Below are 25,106 nucleotides of genomic sequence, written 5' to 3'. Positions count from 1 at the left end.
ATACCCCACTGTCACAAATAGACAGATCAGCTAGAAAAAAAAATTAAAAAATACTAGAATTGAGCAGAACTTTTGAACAAATGGACTTAATAAATGTCTACAGAGTGTTCCGCCCCACAAAATCTGAGTAGACATTCTCTTCTCCTGCACATGGCTTATTCTCCAAAATAGACCACATACTCACTCATACAACATGTTTAAATAAATGCAAAGGAATTGAAGTTACCCCCATATAAATTACCAGACCATACTGCAATGAAGCTGGAGATCAAAAGCATAAAAAGCCACAAGAACTTCACAAACACATGGAAACTGGACAGCACTGTCCTGAATAATCAATGGGTCACAGAGGAAATTAAAGAAGAAATTATTCAGTTTTTACAAATAAGTGATATTGCCGATACAACATACAGGAATCTATGGGACACATTGAAAGTAGTTCTACGTGGAAAATTCATAGCAGTGAATGCCCAAAATATGAAAACAAGCAAGCTCAACTAAACAACCTAATGATGAATCTTAAGCTCCTAGAAAAAGAACAGCAAGAAAAACCCAAAGCTCATACAAGGAAGGAAATTATAAAGATCAGAGCAGAAATTAATATAATGGAGACTAAGAAAATGATATAAAAAAATCAATGAATCAAAGAGTTGGTTTTCTGAAAGAAAAAATAAAAACGATAATCCCTTAGCCAATCTTAGCCAACTTTGTCGAAAGAAAAAAAAAAAAAAGGCTTATACCCATGCAATTAGGAATGAAAAAGGTGAAGTAACAACAGATCCAACAGAAATCCAGATGATTGTCAATACCTACTTTGAGAACCTGTACTCTAATAAAATGAACACATAGAAGAAATGGACAGATTCCCAGATACATATGAACTTCCACAGTTGAACAAAGAAGATATAAAAAGTCTAAACACCCTAATTACATTCAATGAAACAAAAAATGTAATTCAAACATTATCAACAAAGACAAACCCAGGTCCCGAGGGCTGCACTGATGAATTCTACAAGACATTCAGAGAAGAACTATTGCCACAATTCTTTAAGCTCCTCAGTAAAACTGAAAGGGAAGCAATACTTCCAAATTCATTCCTGGAAGCAAATGTTACTTTGATTCTAGAACCACAGAAAGACCCGATCAAAAAAGAGAGCTACAGACCAATCTCCCTAATGAACATAAATGCAAAAATCCTCAATAAGATAGTGGCTAACAAAATAGAGCGGGTCATCAAGAAAATTATACACCCTGCCCAAGTCGTATTTATTCCAGGGATGCAAGGATGGTTCAACATAAGGAAATCAATAAATGTAATACAATATATTAAAAGAGTCAAGGACAAAAACCATATGGTCCTCTAAATAGACACAGAAAAAGCATTTCACAAAATTCAACCCCCATTCATGATAAAAACCCTACAGAGAATTGGAATAGATGGTCTTTATCTCAACCTTATAAAGGCTATCTCTGAAAATCCAACAGCCAATATCATTCTAAATAGCCAAAAACTGAAAACCTTCACACTAAAATCAGGAACAAGACAGGGAAGTCCACTATCACCCCTCCTGTTCAATATAGTTCTGGAAACATTCACCATAGCAATTAGACACAGCAATTAGAGAAAAAAATAAAAGGAATAAAGATAGGAAAGAAAGAAATTAAACTGTAACTATTTGCTGCCAATATGATACTCTACATAGAAGACCCAAAAAACTCTGCCAAAAGACTTCTTCTAGACTTCATTTACAGTTTCAGTAGAGTAGTTGGATACAAGGTTAACACTAAAAAATCAATACCCTTGTACACAAATAACAGGCTCACTGAGGAAGAAATTAGGGAAACAATTCCTTTCACAATAACATCAAAATAAATGAAATATCTAGGAATCAATCTAATGAAGGAGAAAAAGACCTCTATAATGAAATCTACAGCACTCTGACCAAAAAGATAAAAGAGGATAAGAAAATGGAAAGACCTCTCTTGATCCTGGGAAGGAAGAAGCTAAAATGGCCATACTACCAAAACTGCTATACAGATTCAATGCAATCAAGATTGAAATCCCAACAGTACATTTCACAGAATTTGAGAAAAAAAATCAAAAAATTCATTTGGAACCAGAAAAGACCTAGAATATCAAAAGCCACTCTAGACAACAGGGGCTATCACAATTACCAACTGGAAACTATACTACAAAGCCACTGTGATAAAAACAGCATGGTATTGGCAAAAAACAGAACTGAAGATCAATGGAATAGATTAGAAGACGCAGAAACAACACCAGACATATTCAGCTACCTCATCTTTGACAAAGGAGCCAACCATTTTCTGTGGAGGAAAGATAGCCTCTTTAATAAATGGTGTTGGAAAAACTAGCTTTTCAACCTTCCAAAGATTAAAACTCGATCCCTATCTTTCACCATTCACTATACCAAGTGGATTAAAGACTAAATAACAAGGCATCCCATGGAGTGGAGGTCACAGCACTGTGCAGCTCTCCCAGGAACCCTAACATCCTGTTTCCAGGTATCTGCTCCTCTCTGCTGGGACATGGCAACGGGTATCTCTACCTTCATAGTCCCCGTGTGACTTCCTGACCTCTGCACATGACTTCCTCTGTAGTCTTTGGATTAACTTTCAAAGACTCAATGTTACATAAGGAAGAAGCCAAGAAGAGGAAAGAAAAGGAGTTGAGAATGGCTGTTATTCAGGGTCTGTTAACATTCAGGGATGTGGCCATAGAGTTTTCCCAGGAGGAGTGGAAATGCCTAGCCCCTGCTCAGAGGACTTTACACAGGGACGTGATGTTGGAGAACTACAGGAACCTGGTTTCCCTGGATACCTCTCCTAAATGTGTGGTCAAGGAACTTATCCCCAAAGGGAGAGTGATACTGGAGAAATGTTCCAGGCAGCAATGTTGCAAAAACATAAAATTCACAACATTCAAGAAATGTGCTTCAAAGAAATCCAAATATACATGACTTTGAGTGCCAATGCGGAGAGGATGGAAGAATTGACACAGGATTCTGTGTGAATCACAAGGAAAATCTCACTGACAGAAGAGAAGAACATGGTCAAAGGAATGCAGGAGAGACACATACGAAAAATTGGCTTGGGTTAAGTTTTCAATCACATGTGCCTGAACTGCAACTATTATTCCATTGAGCAGTCTGTCAACAGTGATTCCTCAGTTTCATCCAACCAAAGGAATCATTTTAGTGTGAAAAAAAAAATTGCTCATGTGTCGCGAACCGGCGATGCAGAGCACTGTCCAGCAGTGCCTCAAACCCGAAAGAGCAGCGGGGTGGAGATGGGGCAGAGAGAAAAGAAGGACGCCAAGACAAGAGTCTGATCAAGGTGACGTTTATTGCAAACAAGCATCAACCTTTTAAAGGCACATCAACAGGAAACACCTGACTCCTACAGCTAACGTCAGATCTTTAACAGGAAGTACCTGACTCCTACAGATCTTTGGCTATCCGAGTTTCTCTCGTGCAGGGTCAGAAACAAGTTTAACACGTGCAGTCCTTAAAGAGGAACAAATGTTATCTTTCAAAAAGCCAATGGGCCATGGCTGGCTTCCCACACTCATGAATATGAATATGATTTTCTTCAGTCTTTATCTTCCACCCAAGAATGGGTAATGCACATTAATACAAAACCTTACAAATGGAATGAGTGTGGAAATTTTACCCAAGATTCCCAGTTTACTATTCATCAGATATTCCATGCTGGAGAGAAATATTTTATTTGTGATATATGTAGTAAAGTCTTCAATCAGAAATAAAATCTTATAAGGCACCAGAAAATGCACACTGGAGAGAAGCCTTATAAATGTAATGAATGAGGAAAAGTCTTTAGTAAAAAATCATATTTAGCAGAGCATCAAAGAATCCATACTGGAGAGAAACCTTACAAATGTAATCAATGTGGCAATGTTTACAGTTATAGGTCATCCTTATCAAAACATCAAAGCATCCATACTGGATAGAATCTTTTCAAAGTGAGAATACAAACAAGTTGGAGTCTGATACAGGCTTGCAAGTGTTGACTGCCTTGTTTTTTAATTGCAGGAGAGGTAGTGGGGAGAGCAAGTGATATCGGTAGACTGCAAGCATCAAAAAAAATGGGATGCCGATGAAGGAAGACAGACCTGGCCATGTGCTTCCCAAAGTAGGATAAAGTGGAACAGAGCCACATCTTCCAAGGCTCTCCTCTTGAAAGACCAGACTCTGAATCCAACAAAAAAAGGGGTCCATTCCCACAGTGGGTAGGAAGGCAGAACAAAAGGAAAGAGTTCTGCTAAGATCTGAGATCTGTGAGGATCTGAGGATCGTCAGCTCATAGGGATGGCAGATGATTCCTTATTGTCTCTTGAGAAATTAAAATCCAAAAGTCAGGCATGTTTGATATTGCATAAAATATACATGTATAGTGCCTTACTAGAGCTTCAAAACAATGCTATGAGGTGGGAAGGATTGAGGACAACTGCCCACTGAGGGCAGACATTACTCCTCCATTTATCATAGGTCAATCCCCTAACCTAGGTCTTTTTTATTTTACTTTATTTTATTTTATTTGTATGTGGAGGTGCCTATCTAGTGTAGGAATGACAGAACACAGAGATGAGGGTGTAAAACCAGCCATGATTGCCCATTCCACTCTACATATTTTAAAATTTGAATATTGTTGATGAGTGAATGATCACCCATATAGTTAATATATTATCTAGCATATATTGTTTAGCATGGTGACTACTTTAACTCTAGAATAAAACCAGCAAATGTAAAATAAAATTTACCACACAAAAAGTTGGCCATTATCCCTCTATGAGCCTCCAAAGTATGTAACATCAAATTATATCAATAGCAGCATTGCTGTTCTCACATACTTTATACATATGTTTTTCCATTCTGAACTCTCAGACTGATATTTTCCCCTAGTGTGAAGGGGGCTAGTGTCTGATTTCAGAACCCTGAACACAGTAAACCACAAAGACAGTGGGAGGATGGCAGCTCTCAGAACTGGTCAGTGCAAAAGGGCCCTCAGGTCAGAGGACTCTCCAGCTTTGCCACAAAAACATTGGCCCAGTGGTAGCAGGCTCCTCACCATTCCTATTAAGTTCTCACTGACCATCTGGTACTGGGGGAGTATGCATTCAGATATACCAGATAACAGTCAACCTCAGGCCTTTCACCCTATAATACTGAAGTGCAGGTTAGTCACTGAAATAAAAAACATCTCAACTGTTTCACCTCCTTCCTGCAGCAAAACTCAACTATGAAGACTGATGGATATGGTTGAATAAAGAAGTAACTGGGAGGTATTCATACTTCCTTAAATCTTGCCTTACATATAGATAATGAGATAGATAGAGGTAGGAATGGAGATGAGAAAGATAATACATAATCAAAGCTATGTATTTAACCAAAAGATTTAATATAAATTTTTGGTAGAGAAGCATAATTGAAGAAGATATATATCCTATGCCTTGTTTTAAACATGCCTTAAAAACATAATGGCTGAACCACTTGCCACAGACTAATAGTTACTAACGTCTGCCTATAGGTAGTAATTAGAGAACACAGACAACATGCAGAGAATGAAAAAATTATTTTTTGTTACTCTTGAAAATTCAAATGATGTGGGCAGTAAAGTGACACTAAATACAGCACAATTTAGGTGGCAATTAAAACTAAGTTAGTCACTTCTTTCTGAATGCACTGCCATCTAGGGTTTATTTTTCCCAGTGACACTGAGTACAATTCTAAGATGTTTTAGGATTTCATGTATAACCCATTGATGGAAAGAAGAAGTTCTCGTTTTCAAGATGCACTGCTATGTTTGAAAAGTGGTTTCTGAGAAGACGCCTCCTGTCAGTGAATTCTACCAGTTAAGAAGGTCTATCAGCTTACAAAGGCATGGAAATAAAATTTCAAAGCCTATGACAATACACAGCAGACCCTGGCTATGAGCTGAATTTCATTTTGAAGCTTAGTTTCATTTTAAAATTCTACTAGGACATATTTAGCTAGAGAAAGATATTAAATCCAACTCTTGTGTGTTTAATATAATTCAGCTCAAGTGAATCATACCTTCACCTTGCTTTATGTGGCATTAAGATGCTACAAGGGCAACTTCTGAGCAGAGGCTGTATTTTAACTGCAGGATTTCAATATGAGTGGAGAGTCTTTTTCAAGTAATTTATTTTTACAATCCAGCTTGTTGTAATTTCTTATATGATTGAAATGGCAAATCTACTCATAAGAGAATAGTCTTGTAATTTAGCCCATAATGTGAGTGAATGAAATTAGCTCCTGTACTTCTGTATCCTCAGTATTGAAATCAATCTAGGTGGACAGTTACCTACCTGTGGGTCTATATATTTACAGTCGAAGCAAGGGAGTCAGCAAACATTTTATGGGAATAATAAGCATATTTAAATTTGCAGGTCCTGAGGTCTTTGGCATAGTATTTAACTCTGCCATTGTGGAAGAGAACAGCAGTGGACACTCTGTACAGAGTGGTTGGCTGTGTTTCAATACAGCTTTACTTACAAAAGCACTAATTATTGTTTGCAAACATTAGTCTAAAGGTTTTCCATTTGTGAGTGCGGTTCTGGACCAACCACATCTGTGTTAACAAGAAGCTTATTTGAAATACATATGTTCAGATTTCTACTGCATGAGAACTTGGTTCATCCAAAAGTCCAGGGCATTTGAGGGAGTATCCTAGCAAGAGATGCACTGATCTAGACCACAAACCCAGCTTCTGCTTAGATTATCTGAGCAGGTAGAGGGTTCGTCTGTCAGCTGAGCTTCCATCCTGTGATAAGAACAGCAGGGTCCTCAGAATTAACCTCACAATTAAGTCACTGGAATAACACAAGAAATAATAAGAACCTTCACATACTTCTTTCAGTTGTGAAACATAAAATTAAGAATTATTACTTTTGTTCACTGCACAGATGGATACCATCTCCATCATTTGGACTGTGCATCCCCCATCATACTCTGAGCACTGGGTTTGCCAAAGGGAAGAGGGGATTCTCACCTAGCAAAAACCTCAACATGGCACCTCAATCAGCACAAGACTGTTTTCTTTCAACTACTGTGGTATCTAGAGATAATTTTCAGCTGGGGAATTGAGGAAACTTGCTTACTGTGTGAGATGGAATGAATCTTCCCACAAAGCTCCAAAAAACTTCCCATACAGAAGGCACAGAAACTTAAATAATGCTAGGATGTAATCCCTGCAAAAAATGAGAAAGCTGGGTATGTCTTAATTCATGAAATGTACCACACTATTATTTAAAAAGAGTAAGAACAAAAAAATTCAATTAAAAATGATAAATGCAAACCGGGCGTGGTCATGCACACCTGTAATCCCAGCACTTGGGAGGCTGAGGCAGGAGGATCGCTGTGAGGTCGAGACCAGCCTGGGCTACATAGTGAGTTCCAGGACAGTCTGAACTACATAGTGAGACCTGTCTCAAAAAACCAACAACAAAAACAACAACAAGAAAAATAAATAAAATGATTAATGTGGCTGGGAGTGTAGCTCAGTCTAGCATATGCAAAGCCCTGGCATTGATTCCTAACACCACACATCCATACACACACACTCAATGATAAATGATAATTGTATGAAATATAGATATACATCCACTATCATTAATGGGAAATCTCAATCTAAAGTGCTTTGGTATTTTAGCTAAAAATTGGATGGAATCATAGGTCAAAATTATTCACAAGTTTTTTGAAACTAAGCAATTTAAGATATGAAAATTATTTCAATGTAAATTTAAAGGATCTGATATTTACCATAGTACTTAAAATTTTCACAGATTTTTAACAATAGAAATCTAGAAGTAGGTGGTGGCACATGCTTGTAATCATAGAACTTTGAAAGGCTAACAGGAGGATTGCATCCTTCCCAGGTAATTTAGTAAGATGGTGTCTTAAAATGGAAAACAGAGACAAGGCTGAGCATGTAGCTCAGTGGCAGAGTGCCCTTTGCTTCAATCCTAAGTACCAGAAAAAGACAATCTAATGTCTTTTCTGAGAGTTTCTTTTTTTGTTGTTTGTTTCTAATAGGAAGAAGAACCACCATACACTTTGAGAGAAATTTTTCTTCTCATTGCAAGAAAATGGTAGGAATCATCACTAAAACAATAATTGGAACTTTTCTTCCTATTCCACATTGTCAATTACACCATTAGGATCTTATGTACTATTATAGTTTTTCATGCCAGAGGAACTATTCAGTATTTATACATGTGCGACTTACTTGTTTCACTTAGGAGTATATCCTCAATATGTATACCTAAAATGTACCAAATAAACTCAGCGAGAAAAAAATAATTGGAACATATTTGATTGTTAAAAATTCCTATTGAAAGATGTATAGAAATTATTACTGAAGATTTGAAGAAGCAAATATCAAAACAAGTATATATAGATTTGTAACAATGTTAGCTATGTTTTCCACATGTATCAGCTCAGTATATTTTTATATTCTCTTCCAACAATTTAAGTATATGAAAAACTTATTTTTGTGGGCCATTAAGTAAAGTTACACTGTAAATGATGTAGTTGAAACATCCATAGTTTCTTGGATTAAAGGATATTATTTGATGGTTGTATTGATTGACTGTAACCAATGATGGGCCAGCTTTCTTGTTTAGAGGGAAAAAAAGCTCAAGAAAATAGTTACAAGGGTAGTATTGAAAGAAAATTCATTCAATACATAGTTTGTAGGGAAGATGTTGAGTAAAGAAATTGAAGTCAGAATGCGGTAAGTTACAAGTGACATTGATATGTTTAATTAAAAAAAAAACAAGACTTCTACAATTTAGTAAACTTTCTCCACTAGTTTGAATAAATTAGCAGTGACCATGAAACTTATTAACATCCCATAGTTTCACTGCCTAATTCATGGTAGAAACCTTAAAAGTACAATATCATTAAAATCAGAGTTACTCATTTTTCTTTCAGGAGGTTTGATAATATTTTCAAGGCCACGATGTATGATTGTGTGCATGCTTCATTGAGATATCTTAGGGAAGTGTTTATAATTATGTGGTTCTTATATCTACACTTAAAATATCATTCTCCCACAGAGAGATGGGCTTGAGAAAGGAGTTGCATTTAAAACTTGAAAGTGCCACTTGGACATGTGTTGGCCATTTTCTGTGATAGAAAGTGACCTCCATTAGAAATTCAACCTAGAAAATATTTTAGAAAAATAAAAACAGCTTGTAAGTAGGGAAGGTTGAAGTGGGTGAAGGGAAGGAAGACTATGGGGAAAAAATAAGAACCAAGACATATCTTGTAAAGGTACAAGATCTAAATGATAAATATAACTATATTGTTTGCTTTAAATGTAAAAATAAATTTAATGGGAAAAAAATTTTTTAAAAAAGCTATTCTGTCTGATTATACTAGGTACACTTTTTGCTATGTATTGAAATACATATTTTGTTGCTGAAAAAACTTGGACTTTGGAGTAAACACTTTGAAAACAAAATATTTGAAACTGTTTACATTCCTTTATGATTCTGTTATATATCATTTATGAAAATACTTGTATCTATACCTTTTAAAAAGCATGAAAATAAGTGTATACTCCAAGAATCTTTGATATAAAGTATTTCAGTGAGCTTTGAACCATTTAGAAAAAATGTAATGAGGACCCAATTCATAAAATTGTTTGACATAATTGAAAATTTTTGTTACTCAAATTTCAAGAAAATTATTTGCCTAATTGGCAGATATGATCCAAACATCAGTATCATGATTCCCTAGGCGGCTGACACACTTTGGTCCCTCCATTTGCAGGAAGTACTTTTGTGAGTTAATGTCCACTGCTAGGAGCACATAGCAGCTGAATGGCAGAGTTATCTTCTATCCCTCCAAGTTGCAACCACCTACTTAGCACCAGGGCTGTTTTTCTACTTCCACTGATACTTCTCTTAGCATGCTTGTGACTTTAATATTCATATAAAGCACACATCCACCTAGACTGGTCTTAATCTCTTTTTCTCCTCACTAGTATAGTCTTGCCCTCTTCTCTACTTTGCCCCACCCCTCCTTTTATGGTTACTCTACATATGAATGAGCTTTAATCCATTGGAGTTGGTCTGTCCCCACCTAAAATCAACTGAATTGTTTTTTCCAATTGGGGAATGGGTGATGATATTTAAACTTTTTTCCCAGTTCAACTGTGATGACATTTTGACAGTTGAGAACCACAGGTATAGGCCTGGCATTATAGATGGTTGGACAACAAACATCATAATCCTTAAGTATGCTGTGACCACCATAGCCTGAACTCCAGTCAATCTTTCTATTAACCTCACCGGAACAATTCATCCATGTTACTACACCCTTCCATCCACTGACTTTTCATTAAGCACTGCTTCTGCTCATACACAGCTCCTTCTTGGCCCAGCTTTGAATTCCATGCTTCCTTAGTAACTTTTCTGGATTCTTTTTATCTTTCTAAACATGATGAAGTTCATAGCTTACTCTGTTCCTGACTAAGAGAAGTTGACCTTGGGGAGACAAGAATTTACATTCTTACCAATATGTCTGAATTTACAAATAAGAATTTAAATTTCTAGTTTATTTTCATAAAACTGTACTTGGAGATAAGAAGACAAAAATTAAAAGAAAGAGAAGTTTGGAAATTCATATGCTGCATTATTATGTAACCAGAAGAGGAAACTAACAAAGCAACGGTGCAATAAGAGACTTGAAAAAATGGGATATTTGAAGAACACAGAAAAACATTTTAAGTTAGAATGGACAAAATAACTAAATTCTGAAAATCAGAGATAAATTGAGACCTATGTTCACACCAAAATCTGTTGCTTAATGTTTACAACAGCTCTCTTTATAATTACCCCAAACTGGAGATCAAATATCCCAAATGCCCTTCTAAGAGTAGATGGTCAAGTACAGGTTGTGCTAGCGTACAATAGACACTACTGACCAACAAGAAAAAACATGCTGCAGATACCCACACCAGGGTGGTAAAACTCAAGCAATGCACTGAGTAAAAGAAATCTTAAAGGAACTCTGTTGTTCCATTCACAGACATTCTTGAAAATATAGACCTGTAGTAATGGAGACTAGATTGCCCAGACTAAAAGATCTGTCAGAGGATGGCTGACTAAACAGGTGTAGGATGAGGAAAGAGCTTTGAATCCTGGTCACAACACCACTTTACACATGTGTAAAAAATACAACTGTACATCCAAAGAAAAAGTTTTAAAGTGTTGGGGAAATTCATTCATTTCAAGTCAAGCTTTCTTATTCAGAAATTTGTTAATGAAGACAGCACAAAAAGCTCCAGAGACTAGATAGAGAGAAAATGAGAATAGAGAACTCCCGTTGATCTGTAATTTCCTTAAAATATTTAAAGGACATATTATTATTTAGAAAAGGTTTAAAATAGAATTTAGTAAAAACATTTTAGACCAAAAAACCACAAACAATTAATTCATATATATTTGAGATTACATGTGCTTGAACAGCAGCTGGGTTCCTGGCCTCTCACACTAACTGTGGGAACAGAACATTTGTAGTGGGAGCTCTGCAGCTCCCCAGTTCTCTGACACTGCCATCTCTCTTGTGTGACTGTGAAGCAATGCGATGATTTATTCAATAGAATCCTATAAAAATCAGTTATTTTACAGTATTTGGAGAATGTTAATTTTCTTCCTATCTTTTAAGAGGCTTTCTTCTGAAGATGCTATTTTTCAAAATCAGATTAATTCCTGAAAAAGTACTCCTTTTCATTGCCAATCTCCATTCAGCTGCTAGATTTTCTTCTTTTCCTTTAGGATGAAGGAGAGCTTAATCCATCCCTGCCAGTGTTTGGAGCTCAGGAGCCTAGAGTTTGGGTTCCCATTGGTCACAATACATGATATAGAACTTTTAAATATTCCAGGATTTTGGGCTCCACAATTGAAATGAGGTCAAGAATTTAGAATGTCTGGGGATGGAAAGTGGGATCTCAAAATGATTAAGAAAGCAGATTGTTTTCAAAAAGACGAATAATACACACTTGAACTCAAAGTAATAGGGGAAAGGTAATAAGGGAAAGGAAAAAAATAGGAGAAAATGAAAAAAGGGAAATAAAATGGTTGTAAATGGGGAGGGGAGTAAGGGGGTGAAGGGAGGGCAGGGACAAGGGGAAAAATGAGAACCAAGACCTGTCATGTAAAAGTACATGAGCCCAATAATGAATGTAACTGTACTGTATACCTAAAATGCACCAATAAACTCAATGAGGGGAAAAAATAAATAAATAGGGCTAAGAATGATCTAGTGTTAATCCTTGGAAGGTAATGACTGATCTGAGAGATATAGGCTTACTTTTTTCTTAAATGTTGTTATACACATCAGGTGCCTAGCTTCAAGGGCATGAGCAACTCTGGGTTTGTAAGTGATTAATATTTGGTTACAACATGCCTTTTGTAAAGGTATGTGATATTCAATGGTGCTTGCCTATGAGAAACACTGTGAAGTCTGGTAAATGTTGTTATATTTATTTGCTTAATAATTTTTAGAAAGTAATTTGAAAGGAATTAAAAATCATGTATTTTACAATATGAATAGAATAAATATAAAGATGGGTGCTTCAACATTTTTTAAAATTTCAATATATGGTAGTAATGAATGTGTCCCTTGGATACACACAAAATCTGATGTAATTTTTGAACTATGCTCTCTCAAGGGTAAATCAGCAAGGATGGTTGTATGCATACAGAGACCCTGGACTTGCTGTTTTGAAGCATGAGTCCTTTCCATTTGAGGACTTCTACATTGTTTATTTAAAAATGTGGAAAAAATGTCATTTGTCAATGTATATGTGGGGAAAGAAATTTTAGTATTTTGATGAGTATGGGTGTTTGGTGTGTGTGTGTGTGTGTGTGTGTGTGTGTGTGTGTGTGTGTTTTCTGTGCTAGACTACTTTTGGAAGTGTTTCTTAGCTCTACTGATGTAGGGTAAACATCTATACATTATCTTTTTGAATGATCTGAATGGAAGGAAAGTTCCACATCAAGATATTTCAGACTGAATTAGTTTTGCTCACCCTAGTGACATTAACAAATAAGCAGTAGAACTTAAATTCCGTATAATTATGTAACTTTATTTGTCTTATTCATATAAAGGATTGGTCATCTGGTAGCTTTCTGGGGAAAAGAGATTGAAATTTTAGATCCTTGGATCTTACAGCTCAAACAAACCCTAGGTTTTCAGTTCTCTTTTTTCACCCAGTAAAGGAATGATGACATATCTACTTCTACTGAACTGGCCAAAAAGTGATGTGTAACTTGTATTCCATAGGCATGGATTTATCACTTAATCCAACTTTAATATAAGGGTCTGGGCCACATAGCCTCTGGCTCTCAAAACAGTAAACTATAATGTTGCCATTATTATTTTCCTCTTCAAAGTGAACATTGTTCTTTCAAAAATGCAGTGCACCACTTGGATACTTGTACAGGTAAATCTGTGTTCTATCTAAGACTTAGAAGTTAAAAATTTCCTTTAAAGTGAGAGCTGGCATATCACTGAAGGGAAGGAAAAATCCAGTTTCAAAAGAAGTAAAACTAAAAGGACAAAAGAAAGAAATCCCTCATCATCTGGAACAAGGGAAATACCTGAGAAGAGAGGGAGTCTAGAGGTACTCTGAAGCTGACTGACTGGATGAAGCTATCTTGCTTGCAGACTGGCGACAAACTAACTAGGAATTCTGAGATCAGGTGGAGCCTTTTAGTTGCAAAAGAACTTCTGGAAGCAGTTGTTAATTGTTGTTCCTGTATGAATTACTTCTGTTACCCTAAACATTCAGGTTAGTGTTTTACAAGTTAGAATTTTCTCTGTGGGGGGGCTATGATGTAAGATATTTGGGAAGTAGTGTTCTTCTCTAATATGAAAGTTTGGGACACCTGAGTTGATCACAGCACAGTGGCCAGTAAAAATGCAGGGCTGTGCAAGGATGGTTCAACATGCGTAAATCAATAAATGCAATACACTACATTAACAGAGTCAAGAACAAAAACCACATGATCCTCTCGATAGATACAGGAAAAGCATTTGACAAAATTCAACATGCATTCATGATAAAAACCCTGCAAAAAAATTGGAATAGATGGTCTATATCTCAACTTAATAAAGGCTATCTATGAAAAACCAACAGCCAACATCATTTTAAATGGCCAAAAACTGAAAACCTTCATGTTAAAATTAGGAACAAGGATGCCCACTATCACCACTGCTCTTCGATATAGTTCTAGAAACATTGGCAATAACAATTAGACAAGAGAAAGAAATTAAAGCAATAAAGATAGGAAAGGAAGAAGTTAAACTGCCATTATTTGGTGACAATATGATACTCTACATTAAAGACCCAAAAAAACTCCACCAAAATACTTCTCGACTTAATTGATACTTTTAGCAGAGTAGCAGGATACAAGGTCAACACGCAAAAATCAGTAGCCTTCTTGTACACAAACAACAGACTCACTGAGCGAGAAATTAGGGAAACAATTCCTTTCACAATAGCATCCAAAAAAATGAAGTATCTCGGAATCAACCTAACAAAAAAAGCAAAAAACCTCTACACTGAAAACTACAGCACTCTGAAAAAAAGAGATTGAAGAGGATATAAGAAAATGGAAAAACATCCCCTGCTCCTGGGTAGGAAGAATCAACATAGTGAAAATGGCCATACTACCAACACTGCTATACAGATTCAATGTAATGCCAATTGAAATTCCAACACTGTATTTCACAGAACTAGAAAGAAAAATCCAAAAATTCATTTGGAACCACAAGAGACCAAGAATAGCAAAAGCCATCCTAGGCAACAGACACATGGCAGCGGGTATAACAAATCCCTATTTGAAACTATACTACAAAGCCACTGTGACAAAAACAGCATGGTACTGGCAAAGACACAGACCTGAAGATCAGTTGAACAGATTGGAATACACAAAAACAACTCCAGATACACTCAGCGACCTCATCTTTGACAAAGGAGCTGACAGTACCCACTGGAGGAAAGATAGCCTCTTTAATAAATGGTGTTGGAAAAACTGGATCTCAACCTGCAAAAGATTAAAACTAGACCCTTATCTCTCACCATTCACTAAATAAAAATCCAAGTGGATTAAAGTTCAAAATATAAAAACAGAAACAATAAAATTGCTGGAAGGTAAGTTAGGCAGAACTATGGAAGACATTGGCATAGGAAAAGACTTTATGAACAAATCCTCAGTAGCATGGGAACTAGCAGAAAAAATCAACAACTGGGATCTCATCTTATTAAAAAGCTTCTGCACTGCAAAAGAAACAATCAACAGGACTAAGAGACAACCTATAATGTGGAAAAACTTTTTACCAGCTGTTCCTCAGATAAAGGACTATTATCTAGAATATATAAAGAACTCAAAACAACCAGCCCCCCCCCAATATAAAGACCCAATTCAAAACTGGGCATCTGAAATGAACAGACTTTTCTCAGACAAAGAAATAAAAGCAGCAAGTAAATATATGAAAAAATGTTCCACATCGCTGGTTATTTTAGAGATGCAGATGAAAACAACACTGAGATTTCACCTCACCCCACAAAGAATGGCTGCTATCACGAAATCACACAATAACAAATGTTGGCATGGTTGCGGCGAGAAAGGAACCCTTCTCCATTGTTGGTGGGAGTGCAGACTGGTGCAACCACTATGGAAGTCAATATGGAGATACTTCAAAGAACTAGGATTAGAGGCTCCATTTGACCCAGCTACCCCTCTGTTGGTTATTTTTCCAAAAGAATTAAAAGAACCATAACACAGTGATATATGTGCACCAATGTTTATAGCAGCAATTTGTAATAGCTAAAACTTGGAAACAGCCCACCTTTCCATCAGTTGGAAACTGGATAAAGAAAATGTGGTTTTTCTATAAAATGGAATACTACTCAGTCAGAAAGAATGAGAAAGTAGATTCATTCATATATAAATGGGTATATTTTGAGGATATACTCCTGAATGAAATAAATACGTCACACATGTGTAAATACTGAATAGTTTCTCTGGTGTGAAAAACTAAAATAGTACTCAAGATTGTAACGGGTTACTTAGCATTGTGAAACAGGAAGAAAAGGACTAGAGGTGTAGGGACAATGAAAAGGGTAGGGGAAGGGGAATAAGGTAAAGGGAAAAAATATGAGAAAATGTAAAAATGGAATTAAAGTGTTTGTAGGTGGGGAGGGGAGGAGGGGGTTAAGGGAGGCTGGGAATGAGGGGAAAAAATGAGAAGCAAGACCTGGCATGTAAAGGTACAAGATCCCAGTAATGAATGTAACTATACTGTCTACATAGAATGTACCAATACATTCAATTTAAATATAAAAAAAAAAGATGCAGGGCTGTTAGGAAGAGGCCTTGGCTGATGACAAGGTGCAGTGATTGGAATCAAGAACCAACTTTTTTCTTTTACTGAGTTTATTGGTACATTTTAGGTATACAGTACAATTACATTCATTATTGAGATCTTGTACCTTTACATGACAGGTCTTGGTTCTCATTTTTTCCCCTTTTCCATGACCTCCCTTCACATGGAACTTTACAAGTGGCAAAGTATGTAGTCATATGATATTTTTGTTTGGATCAAGATGGAAGTAAATGATAGCCAAATATAGAAGTTTAATTTATGTTATACTGAGAACAGCTCACTGAGTTGGATACTGGTATTTCTGGGGAAAAAGAGTGTCTTTGCAATACTATGAAATTTGAGAAGGTGCTGTGGGAAGGTGGACCCTGTCTCAGGTGGTCCTAACACAGGTGAATGGGCAGATTCACTGACCTCTCCATTTCCCTCTTAGCTGCATGTATTATGAATCCACTACTCTACCAGAGTTCAACCTGGGAAAAGCCTGTCTTAGTCTGTTCTAAGTACTGCTGATTCACTAAAGAAAAATTCTAAATTCGAGACAATGAATCTGTAAGAAAATTGGGAAATGATCACTTCAGTTTTTAAATTGTGTTTGTTTCCTATAATGCTATTGCACAACAAACTCGGTTTATTTCCCATGTTCTGCCTCCAGGGTCAAGAACAATCACTTCTGCTTGTGGAGGAATACTGCCAACCAGGATGCCAAACAGCGGATGACACTTTCCTTTATGGCATAAAATGAGTGGGATCTTATAATCTATCGTCAGTGTTTCTCGATCCATTCTCAGTACACCCCAAGGGAGATTTCACACTGGCTACAAAGTAAGAAATGACAACAATAACAACCACCCATGCAATAGAACATATTTGGGGAGACATTCTTTTAAAAGCCTCTAAAAGGCTACCAGGAGAGTTTTACGGCTGCACAGTCAGAACTCTGACCTGCTTAAAAGGAAAAGGAGAGAGTTTTTCTCAGGCAACTCCCCTTGGGAAGTGGAAAGTAAGCCTAGCACTTATTTTGCTAATTCTCTGATGCTAAAAGTATCACGACTGAATACCCCAATATCCACGTGAAGGAAATCGGAGGTACAGTGTGAGCAGCTCAAGACCGTCTTACTATAGAAGTGGATTTTCTTTTTTAAATACAAAGCACTATTTGTATTGCAAGTTTAAACATACAACATCAGTGAGTTCTGGCAGTTTCCAGTTGCTCAGTGTATACCTGGAAGTGGGTATCGAAACTAAGAACTACCTATTCTTTTAAACATAAGGCTTTACAGTCTTAGAAACCTAAGCAATTATTCAGAAAACACAGAGTTTGTTTCCTGAATGTCCTCCAAGCATCAACCTTTTTGCCAACAGATTCAATTGAGCACGAAACATTCAGTGACTCCAAATCATAGCCAAACTACACAAGGGCTTTGTGAAATGTACACATACATCTAGAGGGGAGAAGACAAATGCAACTTTAACAACATCTGGATTTTTCACAGGGAGAAGTTTTATTGTATGAGTGACTTATGGAGTTCTTGGTAGAGAAAGGTGGCTGTCTCAAGGGAAGAGAGCACAATATTTGGTTAAAAGTGGTGCTAGACCCTAAGAGATTCATGCCATTGCATACTCTTAATAGTGACACCCTTGCTGAGTCATTGCCTAGACTTGCCACAAATGTTCTTGGAAAACCTTCTCAGAGGTGGATGGTTTACAAATTTCTAATGTATTTCTGGAGCATCCCAATTGACTGTTTGGAATGATCTCTATGTTGCACAATAGAGCAGGATTTTCTGAAGTTAGAAATTAGGTACACTCCTTTTGATGTCATTATTAATCCTCATCTTTTCTAAGTATTTGCATCCTAAAATTCTTAAAATAATGATAATTTAGTGAAATCTTACTTTGAGGATCTAAAGAATGCACCTGGCAGTGGGAGCCAACGTGTTGCTTTAAAGGTGCTTAATGAAGATGTGTTTCTGTATCCGCCTTTTGTAGTGTCAAATCAAAAACTTCTTTAAATCAGCTCTGTCAAGCAAGATACCGGTAAGTCTACTCATCAGGATTTTATAGAGTAAACTGAAGGTAGAATAATATCATATTATTTGAATATATTGGCAACAATCTTGGCTATGAAAACACTGAAATTATAAAGCTTTATCATTTAGTTTATATACTGTGCAGTTGTTAGTTTTGTCCTTATTAGGAAGCATAATAATCCCATAGATATAGGCTGCTAGTAACAGGAGGATATGCTTTACAATAGCTACTGGGTTTAAATCACACATTCTCTGCATTAGCACTATAGCATAGCTATCCTACTCTTGAAGACACAGAACTATACAACATGAGTAGCCTTGGGCAAACTCTATTTGATTTGAGACTTAGTTTCCCCATATGAACTATGTACTGGTGAACAATGCTTACCACATTGAGTTTCCATTAGGACTAAATAATAAAGTGTTTTTAACAAATAAACGCTGATGGAAAAGAGCACCAATGCCATCATGTCCAATGGTGGTCACAAAGTAAGCAAGAAATAGCATTTCAGGGCTTAAAAGAAGCTGTGTCTTTCTCATCTTATTACTGTGCTGAATCTGAGACATGTGCAAGATGTTTCATGCCTTTTGCTTTAAACTTGTCTGTGTTCTAGAATAGAAGTGTCATCTCTGAATTGCCAAACTTTTTGGCACACAGTTTGACAAAAAGAACATAGTAAATTACCTTTCAATAAACATACGAAATCAAAGCTATATTCACAATTGATCCTATTCCTATCCTCATATTCATTTTATGTGCTGTAAATATTGAATTTATATTTTATTCTTTCGTTTGCTCGGTTTTGCTTTAAATGGCATGAACTTTTCCTATGTGTTTGGGCGGTCAGTTTGTAACACTGGAAATATTTTGACACTGACCTATTCTTCTGCTCACCATGTCAATCCTCAATCTCAACAAGAACTGTAGAAAGTTTTTCTTGTGGTCACTGCTTTCCATGCCTTTCCCAAGTGTTCTCTCTACCCAGTCACTGATCTCATTGAATTGTCATTAAATGCTTTCCAATAATGTTCTGGTATTCATTTAACTATTTAACTATCTCTCTTGACAACATAAGATACTAAAAATGAATGAAGAAAATTAATCTTCTTCAATCATAACTATGAAAGCATCCATACTCTCACAAAAATTTTCAGTAGTTTTCCATTCTCTTCTAAACAAAAACCAAATTCACCACTATGAAGATTCGACTTAAAAAAAAAAATCAAAGCTGAAAATCAGGGTCCAGGAATTTAGCTCAGTGGTACTGTCGCCTGCCTTGCAAGCATGAGGTCCTGAGTTCGATCCCTGGTACAAAAAAAAAAAAAATCATCAAAGATTCGACTTACCTTTCTCAGAATTCCTTTTGTAGTAGTGCCTTGCTTGGACTTTAGCATCTTAAATAAATTTTATTTCCAAACTTGTCTTGGTTCTCATATTTCTATATATTTAAAACATATTCCTCTTGATAGCTTCTTTCTTGAAATTGTTCCATATATATTTTTTTCATACCAGGGATCGAACTCAGAGCCTTGCACTCGCGAGGAAGGTAGCAGAACCACTGAGCCAAATCACCAGCATGAAATTACTCCGTTTTTACATCCTATGTGAAATTATGCTTTGCCCATGTAACTTTCTTTATAGACCATCCTTCTGAGTGTCCATAGCTTCTAGTAACTGCTCTTGAATGTGCTTGCGAACACATCATTACTGACATTTAGCTTCCTATATTATATTAATTATTTTCAAATTATTATTTATGAGCATCAAAATGATATGAATATTGGGTAAATGGGTTTCACTACTTATTGTATTCACTTCTTCCTGATTACTTTGTTCTGCCCCAAAGTTTATGTGCTCATTCCACCTATCTTTAAGATAGAGAATTTGAAACAACTCCAAAATTAGGATATTATTTCTGAAAATAAAACCTCATTTTATGCTACAACAGTGATATCTTAGAAACCACTTATTTGGTGCTATTTTAAATTTTTTATTATTTTTTTCTAATGTTTGGTGGCTTTCACAACCAGCGGGGAAATTTTCCAATAAAATATCACTGGGAAGAATGAAAGAGAAATGGTAATAAAAAGCCTCACATTTAACTGCCATAGCAGGGGAATTCCAAATTGAATTCCAATCTCTGCTATTAAACATTCTGATGAAACCTTTCTCCAACTTCACTGAACCAGGTGATTTTTTTTTTTTCTCTTTCCAGCTCTACCCCTGGGGTAGAGTTCTCCAAGAGAACTGAGGAGTTGATGTGAGAAAATGGTACATTCACACATGACAGTCTTATAGAAGCAGAGCTTCCTCCTTGCAGTGTGACCTACTGGCACCCTGAGGGCAGGGGTTACGTGTGAAAATGATCAAAAATTCTAAAGTACAATTATCATCTTGTACCACAAAGAGACTGCAGTCCCCAAGGCAGTTTCTAAGATTACTGGGAATGCCAAGCCTATCTACCAGCGTGATCCTCTTCATCTGCGATTAGCTGGGGTGCCTATCAGTGTCTCAGTAAATATTTGCTGAATAAATAATTGAATGGAAACAGTAATAAATGACTGACAGTAGCCTTCTTGGAGAAGTTGAGGAGGGAAGGATATGCATAAGCTGTTCAGATGAAGGGCTTCAGTCTAACTGGTAGGAAATGAGCAAGCCAAGGGCCTTGTTATTCATAGGAAGTGAAAATCCACTTGGCAGTCCTGAAGAGGAAGGCAGAGATGAGGCAGAGTAGGTGTTATGGTACTAGATATTGGTGAAGAGCAATATGTGTAGAGAAAACATAACTGTTAGGTTTACTTACAGAACACCAAGATTACATTTGGCAAATAAAGGGATATGGAAAGATTGAAGATGACTGTGGGTTCTCTTACGCTCCTCTAATTAAGAGGTGGCAGGGCCGGGGATTTGGTTCTGCTGCCTGCCTCACAAGCACAAGGGCCTGAGTTAGATTTCCATTACCAAAAGAAACAAAGGTGGCATCTCTTGAAAACCGAATTAAGATATGTTGTGTACATGTACCAACTCCTCATGAGGAATATAATCATTATGCGCTGCATATACAAATAAAAAGGTAAAACTGAAAAAGAATAAAGTGATCCTAGGTAGCATGATGAACTAGCTTATGATTAGTTGAGTGTGTATGTACTCTATCATATGGCATTTTGATTTCACACAAACTTTACCTAGCTCAAGCTCATTTCCATCAGATTATCCCTATAGTTCACAAAGTTGCCAGATTGTCAATCATCACACATTGATTATTTGAAAGAAAAGTATATTTCTGACATACAGCAGAATACTAGAGGAATCAAAAAAATTATTAGTGTTGGCATTTGTCTCTTTCCCATGGGAAAGAATTGCTTTATTTTTCTAATTATAGTGGTATTTCATACTTATCTAAAGTTCAGGCAGTCTAGAAAGCATAAAGCAGGTAGTTAAAAATGTCCCAGAGTTAACTATTTCTAATAACTTATTGTAAACATTTTATATATATATAGCTGTGAAATAAAGAACTATAAAAACATATACATACAAATAAAAAACAACAACAAAAAAGGTGGCATCTCTGTGAACAGTAGTATAATAAACTGTGGACGTAATTCTCTGCCCATTTCTGAGCCCGAGTTTGAAACTAGCACCTTTCATTTCTTATTGTTTGGAAGACTGTCACTGGTTGTCCTGAAATTTGACACGGCCCATGGACTGGTCTCCTGTTAATAACCACAGTGAAATCCATGCATATTTTTGCTGCTCTCACTAAAATGTCAGACCTGTGAGTATCCCTGCCAGCTAAGCCCTCATTGGGCCCTCTGCCAATGGGTATGCAGACAGGTCATCCAGCTGAGCACCACAAAACTACCTTAGCCTATGATATGCAGGTGAATCATACAGATGAGCTGGGATCAAAGCCACAACCAACACAACTGTGAAACAGTAACATGGTTACTGTTCAAAGGAGCCAAGCTCTAGGATAGTTGGTCACATAGTAATAGATAACAGAAGCAGGACTATTTGGTGAATGAGGACAGACATGTCAATTTATCCTTACTTTCATGGCACCAATGTTTTATAAGGGTTTACAAAGTGGTGGTGTTACTATTTGGCAGTCTTCATTGTTGTCTCTGATATTAGGTTCATCTCCTTTTTCCATACCTCATTTCCTGATGCTCAAATTCAATTTGGATCAATGAAAAAAAGCATTCCACTGAATGTACTTTTTGGACATATTCTATCCCTAAATAATATAATGTTCAGAGCACTGAATGTAGCACTCTTGTTGCTACAGAAGGGTATACACAGCACAAACTGTCATGGCTATACACAGCAATACACAGCTTATGGTGGCAAACTCTTTTGTGTTTGGCAGCACAGAAAACCACAGCAGTAACCACAGCAGGATAGGTAATTCTACACTCTTTTATGTCCTACTCTTTCTTTACTGGTCATAAGGATTAATGGATTTCATTTTGGTAGATTCATGAATGCACATAACATAATTTAGATTCTGTTTTCTTAATGTTTCTAATCTTTTCTACTTTTTTTTCTCTAGATGCAGACACTATTACTATATCTTACCATTGGCCAGAAAGCAGCTAGATAATACTTAGGTCTTTTTGTCTTTGGTTCAGGCTAAAGGCCACATATATGGCATTTAATCCAATCTGCACCGTCCTTGAATTTGAAAGATCAAATCTGTATTCTTTTATTTAGAAATAAAGAACACCATTATACAGCATGCATTTTGTGACACTTCTAAGACCTCTTCATGAGCCTCCATAAGGACTGATCCAAGATCTTTCTATTAATCTGTTATCTATCTAAGTTTCACTTTACTTTTATATGAAGAGAAGCACATTCTGTTGATATTATAGAACATAAGGGTTTAATGGATTATCAAAGCAATAAAATTTTAAATGAAAAATAACATGTAGATACTCTACAGGTAAAAATAACGTAAGTAACGTCCACACTACACTTTGCTTTAAAAGTATGCATTTCCTTTCTATCTGAAAACAGGTTGTTCATCACATGCTAAGTGTCTTCTAGTTTTATAGACAAACTTTTATGATCTGCTGTTTCTTCAACTAAATAAAAAACCAATATCTGATATTGAATTTTGAGAATGAATATAACAAAGCAACTTGTAGTGATGCAAACTTCCCACAGTAATCAAAACCCCTATAACTCATACTTATAGCTGATGATTTAAGCTTTCTTATATTTGCCAATGTTCCAGGTAAAATAAATCTGTAAACTAAAATGTTATAAAAGAATCTTAATGAGTAATCAGCTTGGCATAGTAAGCCTTCTAAATTACAAAAGTATTTTTACTTGAAAAGTTTTATGCTCTTGAAATGAAGAGTTCTGATATGTATAAGGTTGAAGAAAAATGAGCTATAGGTTATAGAGAACTCTGAATATGCCAGACTGATGCTATTTATGCATTAAAGTGTATACCGCTTTATGCTGCTAGCAATATCTTCAGGTACATTATTTTTATGTGTACTTCACAACAATTCTCCAAAATGAATGTAATTATCTTCATCCTGCAGATGGAGGGAATGGAGCCCATGCAATTTGTGCTCATCACTATCATTGTTTATCTAAGAATGCTGTGGCTAAAGTAGGTCGCACGCATGATTACTAAATGGATGTTTTCAAGGCTAAAGTTGCTGGAGTCTTTGCTGACAGTGGAATGTCATTTTGGTATTGGGCAAAACTACTTGGCTAGATAGAACTTGTAAAGTGATGAGTGTTGAATTCGGTAAATTTTTCATGTTTCTGAAGAAATAGTTAATACAGAGTATAAGTAGATGTGAATTTGGGGATGCCTCCTCCTTAGGCTGCAATAGCTTCAACTTTAAGAGAGCCGAGGCAGTGCCCAATTCCTGTTGCAGGCTTCTTTGGTGGCTCCGTTGTAATTTGCATTGAAGGAGATACAACAGAGGCTGGGAAATTGGCTAAAAGACCCCAAAAGACTACAAACCCGATATAAACCAGTTCATTTTACATGAACAGAAAAATCATAAGTTGACGTCAAGGGCAAAGATATAGGGAATTTTAGGGGTTTCCTGATTGCAGAGTCTCTTATTTGAGATTGGCAGCTGGCCTCACAGCAGTCCTTGCTGCCTATAATGCCAGTCCTGCTTAGGTATCCTCTATGCACAGCTGTGTTAGGCTGTAATGATGATTTGGGGTGGGTGGGGGGTGCCCCAGTAAATCAGCCACAAATTGCACAGGTTAGACTGAAAATAAGAATCACTGGGAAAACAGTTGAATAAACGTATTTCTCATAGTCTGAAAAGGAAGCCAGGGAGATACATCTTTCAGCGCATTATGATGAGTATTATAAAACATTTTATAAACCCATTTATGTAAAGATTATAAGATTTATCTCAACAGAAGATAAATATTTTCCCCCTAAAACTGTTGCTAAAATCAAATTAAGGGAAGTCAAGGAAAATAAAGAATATGTAGATTTGTGTTTTTATAAAATATTTATAAGATGCTCTAAACTTCTGATGAAAATTCGGCCAAAGGTGAATAGTGTTTATCACTGGGAATTTGGGTTAAGGGTAATATTTGTTCTATATTTTATATTTTCCA

The 25,106-nt window shown here is 36.3% G+C and overlaps 1 protein-coding gene and 1 pseudogene across 3 annotated transcripts in view; one reads left to right on the top strand and one right to left on the bottom strand.

The window, feature by feature from the left end:
- The window catches only part of Prkn (parkin RBR E3 ubiquitin protein ligase), a 1,339,037-nt gene that overhangs the window by 492,295 nt on the left and 821,636 nt on the right, over positions 1 to 25,106 (bottom strand). The gene's annotated exons all lie outside the window — the stretch shown is intronic.
- Positions 2,697 to 3,165, top strand: LOC104866913 (annotated as a pseudogene).

Source organism: Fukomys damarensis, unplaced genomic scaffold (genome assembly GCF_012274545.1).
Source record: "Fukomys damarensis isolate Sample0158 unplaced genomic scaffold, DMR_v1.0_HiC HiC_scaffold_14, whole genome shotgun sequence".
NCBI classification, from domain to species: domain Eukaryota; kingdom Metazoa; phylum Chordata; class Mammalia; order Rodentia; family Bathyergidae; genus Fukomys; species Fukomys damarensis.
Note: the sequence above shows the minus strand (reverse complement) of the source record. Positions and strands in the feature narration are given on the sequence as shown.